Source organism: Thalassophryne amazonica, chromosome 7 (assembly GCF_902500255.1).
Source record: "Thalassophryne amazonica chromosome 7, fThaAma1.1, whole genome shotgun sequence".
Taxonomy (NCBI): Eukaryota; Metazoa; Chordata; class Actinopteri; order Batrachoidiformes; family Batrachoididae; genus Thalassophryne; species Thalassophryne amazonica.
The window spans coordinates 71283800-71291227 of record NC_047109.1 but is presented as its reverse complement, the minus strand read 5'-3'; positions in this window follow the sequence as shown (position 1 = coordinate 71291227).

The following is a 7428-nucleotide window of genomic DNA, read 5'->3' as shown; positions in this document are numbered from 1 at the left end:
CAAATAAAGCTGTATATGTAAATATGTAATTTTTTTCATTTGGAAAAAAAGGCAATTTGAAAACTGAAAATTCTGTTTAAGTGGATTCAACACGTTAAACGAATGTGTGGCACTTGGTATTAATACTGCCATGAACGTTGCCATTTACTGGCCAGTAGATGGCAGTGTTCATAGCAGCATGAACAGCATTTACCCACCTACAAGAGTCAAAACCGACGTCAGACTACCAGAGCAATAATTTTAGCTGAGGAAGCTTCTGCGATTTGAAGTGAAACGTCCTCGCGCCAAGCAACCCAGTCCAGTCGAAGATTCAAGCTTCTCTACTATGTTATCGAAGCTAACATAGCCCACCACTGTCTTTATACAGCAGGAAAATGCAAGGACAAAGAAATGCATACCTAATGTGTGGCATGTTATTCTGGCTTAAGTATTAAGAAGTCTGTTATATACTTACAGTAGATACCCAAGAGACACATGGTAACATTGTTTCAGCATTGGATTGTTTTGTTCCCACTTGACGCAGTCCAATAGTCATGCTCTTCTGGTTTGAATTGCAGCAATCTCTGGCTCCAGAATGTCTCGTTTTTCCGTCTTCAACAATAACGTCACAAATTTTTACCTGTCAGCATTTTACTGCTGGTCAGGTAGAAACTTTTTTTCCCCAGACATTCTTCAACACACAATTGTCTCCACCAAATGGAAGAGTATGTGGTAATGAGATGCTGCTATTCACATCAGTAAAACAACATTGGACAGTTTTGGTGATATTTGCTGCTATACTGTGCATCCAAAAAGTATTCACAGCACTTTTTCCACATTTTATTATATGAGGTCTGTTAGAAAAGTATCAGACCTTTTTATTTTTTCAAAAACCTGATGGCTTTGAATCACGTGTGCTTGCATGAGCCAACCTTGACCCTTCGTGCGCATGTGTGAATTTTTTCACGCCTGTCGATTGCGTTATTTGCTTGTAAGCAGCCTTTGTGTGAGGATGGGTGGAGTCTCATCGTTTTTTTCTTTGCAAGGAAATGGCGGAACGACTGGAGCAGCGCGACTGCATCAAATTTTGCCAGAAACTGGGCGACAGCCAGGTGGAAACCATTCGGATTATTCAGACGGCTTTCGATGACGATGCTATGGGCATCACACAGATTAAGGAGCGGTACAACTGGTTTAAAGACGTCCGCACAACGGTGGAGAGCGCGCCGCGCTCCGGTCGGTCATCAACATGCTGAAATGACCGGATCATTCCAAAGTGAACGCTGTGGTGATGTGGGACCGTCGTGTGACTATCCGAGAAATTGTGGAAGAGGTGAACATCAGCACTTTTTCGGCACATTCCACTGTGACAGAAGATTTTGCCATGAAAAGAGTTGCAGTGAAATTCATGCCGATGGCTTCGGCACGAAGCTGATGGCGGAACAAAAGCGCCACCGTGTTGAAGCCTCACAGGACATGTTGTGACATGCTCACCTCTGCCACAATTTCTCAGATAGTCACACGACTGAAAAGCCACCGAAAGCCGTCTGAATCTTCCGAATGGTGGAAGAGCTGGGCATGTTACAGCATGTCCTGTGAGGCTTCAACACGGTGGCGCTTTTGTTCCACCATCAGCTTTGTGCCAAAGCCATCGGCATGAATTTTGCTGCAACTCTTTTCATGGCAAAATCTTCTGTCACAGTGGAATGTGCCGAAAAAGTGCTGATGTCCACCTCTTCCACAATTTCTCGGATAGTCACATGACGGTCCCACATCACCACAGTGTTCACTTTGGAATGATCCGGTCATTTCAGCATGTTGCTGTCTGACCGGAGCGCAGCTCGCTCTCCACCGTTGTGCGGACGTCTTTAAACCGGTTGTACCGCTCCTTAATCTGTGTGATGCCCATAGCATCATCACCGAAAGCCATCTGAATAATCCGAATGGTTTCCACCTGGCTGTCGCCCAGTTTCTGGCAAAATTTGATGACAGTCGCACTGCTCCAGTCATTCCGCCATTTCCTTGCAAAGAAAAAACGACAAGAGACTCCACCCATCCTCACACAAAGGCTGCTTACAAGCAAATGACGCAATCGACAGACGTGAAAAAAATTCACGCATGCGCACAAAGGTTCAAGGTTGGCTCATGCAAGCACACGTGATTCAAATCCATCAGGTTTTTGAAAAAAATAAAAAGGTCCGATGCTTTTCTAACAGACCTCGTACAGCCTTATTCCAAAATTGAGTTAATTCATTTTTCCCTCAAAATTCTACTCACAACATCCCGTAATGACTACATGGGGATTTTTATTTTTATTTTTTTTTTGCAAATTTATTAAAAATAAAAAATAAGAAATCACATTTACATAAGCATTCACAGCCTTTGCTGGATAATTTGTTGAACAATTGGCAGCAATTACAGCCTCAAGTCTTCTTGAATATGATGCCACAAGCTTGGTGCACCTATCTTTGGGCAGTTTTGCCCAATCCTCCTTGCAGCACCTCTCAAGCTCCATCAGGTTGGATGGAGAATGTCAGTGCATAGCCAATTTTAATTTTTAATTTTAATTCAACTAATGTTCCAACTGATCTATAAACAGAAGGTGTGAATTTGCCAGACTTAGTCTGTACAAACATACAATCACATCCCGTGTGAGTAGCAGACCTCCCAGACGCCGCTTTTAATTTTTAATCTTTTTGCATTATACTAATAACACCATTTCATGCCTTATAACATTTCACAATGGAAATGAGGATGAATGTCTCATTATTCTGAGAATATTGTAGTTGAAATGTTCCTTGTTGTGCGCTCAGGGCTGCGACAGTGTGATGGTATTTCTTTAGTTTTATCCAAGACTGTTCTTGTGAGTATTTATTATTTGCCTTTAGGTATTGTTTGTACATTACAACATACATAATATAAAGTAAGCACCCACAATCCACTGCACAAGTGAAGGGTTTCATTTTACAATGATTAGACTGAAACTTTAAACAATTTTTACTCTGCTGCCCTTGGGTGCACTTACAGTGAATTGTTATAGGGGAAAATTCAGTGAGGAAATTATCACTAGTGCGTTGCCTGTAGGGATCCACGGGCTCTAGATTGGGGAGAGTTTATAAAATAGGTAGCTGACATTTTTCAAGCATAGTAAAAAAAAGTTTCTATAATGAGTTGGAATGGTGTGTGATTCTAGAATGTTTTAGAAGAACTCAACCTTTGTATTTCGTGTTTATTACATAATTTTTAATGTTAATTTAGTGTCTTAATGTATTTATAAGTTGTTTAAGTTCTTGTTATCATATACACACTATTATTATTATAAGTATTATTATTATTTTTAATTATTACTTCTATTTTGTCATTTCATTTTTAAGTTGACCGCAATAGAAATGTGTTTTCACTTTCTTGTGTCATCCATGTATTTTTAACATATTTACAATTATATTATGTAGTTACATTGAACTTACTAAATAAAATCATGCGCTCATGCTTTTAATATATAGATGATTTACCACCTCCTGCTGGATTGGTGTGTGAGTTCAGAAGGTAAATATCAATGCTCATTGTTCCGTGTTGTTAGCTAATCTATACATAGCTTCTCTAAAGCCACGTTCACACTGGGCGAGATGTGAGCGACAGCGGCGACAGGTTGCCATGTAATCCCTATGGAACGACGCGTTGTGGCGCCAAGCCATGCAACGCGATGGACGCGAATGAAGCGACGTGATTGGTGCATTTGTGGCACGATATCACGTCATGTTGCCCTCCTCCCCAAGTTGAAAAATCTGAACTTTTTCGTCTTGTCATGCTGCGATGACCAATCAGGGACTGGATATGTAATGACGTGGAGATGTCTGGAGTTTGACTGAGTTGGATGTGAACATGTCCTGTCTCTTGTAGCCAGCCTGTGAGCAGGATGTATGTCCCTTTTGTCCTTTTATTTCACAATTATGACAGATTTTTTGGGGGAAGAGCGAGCAGCAGCCCCTCAGCAGCGGACAGTTCTTTTTTTCTTTTCACATGCGTACGAGAGTGAATCATTGGTGAAGATTATTTTATTTATTAACTACACAGATGTATAATAAAACAAATGGTGACTGGTTTATAAACACAATTATGACAGAGTTTGAGGGAAGAGCGAGCTGCAGCACATCAGCGGCAGCCGACAGTTTTTCTTTTTCACGTGCGTGCGAGCGAATCATCCGTGAAGATTTTTATTTATTAACTACACAGATGTATAATAAAGCAAATGGTGACTGGTTTATAAACACAACTATGACAGAGAGCGAGCAGCAGCTGAAAGACCGCTGAAAGTGGGCATCATCCAGACGCAGCTCCTGCAGCAAATAATGAAACTCCCCGTGAGGATGTTGTGAACCCAGGGACGGCGCCGCTGGCAACGTTTGTCAGCTTTCCACGACAATTAAGAGCACAGTAACTCACTCCATGTGATCAAGGTCCACCATGTTAACTTGACTAACAACCGGAGCTGGCGAGCGGAATGGAAGCTCATCCTATTTGATGACGCACTGGGGCCAATTTTCGCAGCAAAAGCAGAGCGACACACCGGGAAATTCGTGGCAACGGACGCAAATTTGTGGCATTGCGTCACACCCGGTGTGAATGTGGCATAAAAATATTAATCCTGTCAATGTTTGGTTTTGGCGCTGTTCATCCTTGACCCAAAATACATAAACATACCAAACGGCAAATGTCAGCTCTCCCCAGTTTGTGCATGATCAAAATTGCACGCATGCAGGCAGAGCTTTTTGTCTTTTCTGCATTCTGATGTAAGTAGGTGCTTTTCATTTGACATTAGAAGACATTAAAGCACTACACGTTTCACTTATGGTACCAGGAGCATGCTACTTAAGTCACTCCTGGTAACAGGAATATGACACTTAACTAAATTGACTATACCAATTCAACTTCAAAATCACAATAAATAACAGTAACAACACTGTTAAACTGAAGGCCCAGTTATATGGCACTTAACGAAGGGCAGCGAAGCCCAAATGAAACAAGAGATCTGGACTTTCGTTGACTTTTCTTGGCATCGTTTAACCTTTGCGCAGCTTTGTTCCTGCAGCTTGTCAGAATTTTTAAACTGTTGAAAAATTTTAACGAATGCCACCAAAAACCTCAATTCGTCTGTATTTCATTTTACTGTAGTTCTTGATGATTTTTTTTAATCATTTGTTTAGTTTTTGTAACGTTAGTGTTTAGTTTGACTTCCTTTGACCAGCTGAATGGGGCTTTGCTGGAGCGCGATCAGCCTCGTTTGTTTCTATAGAGCTGAGGGCCGACACAACGTAATATTTTGTGTCGCCTGCTGTGATCTCTGTTTGTGCAAACCAGATGGCAGTTTACAGAAGCATGGACTTTAAGCGTCAAGTGTGGAAAAAGTTCCAGCACCAGTGGACATTTGTGCATGAACAGCTTTTATCCACAGAGGTGTGACATATGAAAACAGAAAACCCAGTATTTGGAGTATGGAGTATTTAGCGTGTGTGGTTAGTGTGGTGGTATTTTTTGTTTTGTAAAAATGAGGCGTCTTATGAATGTTGAGCAAGCGCTGCAGTTTTTTTTGGTTTTTGTTTTTAATTGGAGCAAGACGGAGTGCGCAGCATGTCGTCAGTCTAAACTATACAGTGAGGATTCTGATGATGAAGGAGATGAGCCCTCTTTTGTTCTGGACGAGGAACCAGAGCAGGTAGATTCACCGACGTGCGCACAGATCTCCACAGTGGGTCGGATCACACGCTTCTGTTTGCAGTTTCTCCAGGACTCAGGCACTACAGAGTTCCGTCCCAGCGCCGAGTCCTGGAACACAGAGACGCAGACACACACTGTTCCAGCAGTGGCTCCAGGCGCGCTTCATTTACAGCGTTGAGATCAACGTTAGCTTCGGTTTCATTTTGTTCTGCTTTCATTCTTTTTGGGCCATCTTGATTCGCAGGCTATTCAGTGATAAAGCTCATTCTTCCACCTTTTCTCAACGATTTGTGACTTTTTTACTTTTTTTTCCCCTTCTTTCAGGAATTGTCATATGCTGTGACCAGGCCATAACATGAACCACAATAACAACATTTAAAACCCTGAACTCCCTGAACTCATTGCAGCACAATGTCCATTGTTTACTGGTTAGCTAAAATGGCTAATTTCTCAATGTTTCTGTGTAGGCTCTCAGTTGTCCAGGTGGTTTCCATAGTAGAGAAGCTTGAATCTTCGACTGGACTGGGTTGCTTGACGCGAGGACGTTTCGCTTCAAATCGCAGAAGCTTCCTCAGAGCTTCCTACAAGAGTCAAGAACCCTTGTAGAGAAGAAGACTCTCTTCTTCTCTACAAGAGTCAAGACAGAAGTCAGACCACGAGAGCAAGAATTTTAGCTGAGGAAGCTTCTGCGATTTGAAGCGAAACATCCTCGCATCAAGCAACCCAGTCCAGTCGAAGATTCAAGCTTCTCTACTAATTTCTCAAAAAATAATTTGTCCTATCAACTTTCCATTTTTGTAGCGTTCATCCTTGACCCAAAATACATAAACGGCAAATGCCAGCAGTCCCCGGTTTCACCATGATTGAAGCCAAACACATGCGCACACACACAGAGGCCACTTGGTTATTATAATATAGATAGATCATCAAGTTTGGCAATATTTAGAATAGAAACATTCAATAGCTAAAGCTGTATACAACAAAAAAATTGTTTGTGGCCTCAACATTTATTCTGTCATCACAATTGTATTTATTTATTTATTTTTTCCATGCTTCTGCCTGTAAATTGTGTCTACTTAAAGTGCTCACCTGCAGAGTAGTAATAAATATAAATTAACCTCATGCAAAAAAAAAAAAAAAAAAACCTATGAAATCAACACATCAATCATTCAAAGAAAGACATTCACTGTGTGATTGTCAGTTATCAGCAATTTTGAGTGTGGACTTAAACACAAAACATGTCTGCAGCACATTAAGTTGATTTAAAAATATCAATCCATCAAAACGTCTGAAGTGATCAACCAGTTTCTCAGCTGTTGATGTAGAATCACTTTAAGTATTTTTTTTAGCCAACATTTAAATGTTTAGATGCCAAATATTGATTTTCATATCACTTTCATATCACTGTGGTTATAATATCATTCATTTTCTCACAATAAACGAATAACTATTTAAACTTTGAAGTGATAATTCATGTAAAATGACATATTCTGCATTAAAAATTGAAATGACTGTAGCAGATACTACATGTGCTTTCTGATTGTAAAATCAGTCATTCTGATTTTTTTTTCTACCCCAAGATCATTTTAAATACACATTTACCACTTAGAACATGTTAACTGCATTTTCAAATATTTACCAATAATGAGTTTAATCCAAATGGGTGTGTAATGTTAAGTGAAACCCTTAAATTGCTGTGTTAATAACAGCAGATAATCTCCAACCATAGAGGAT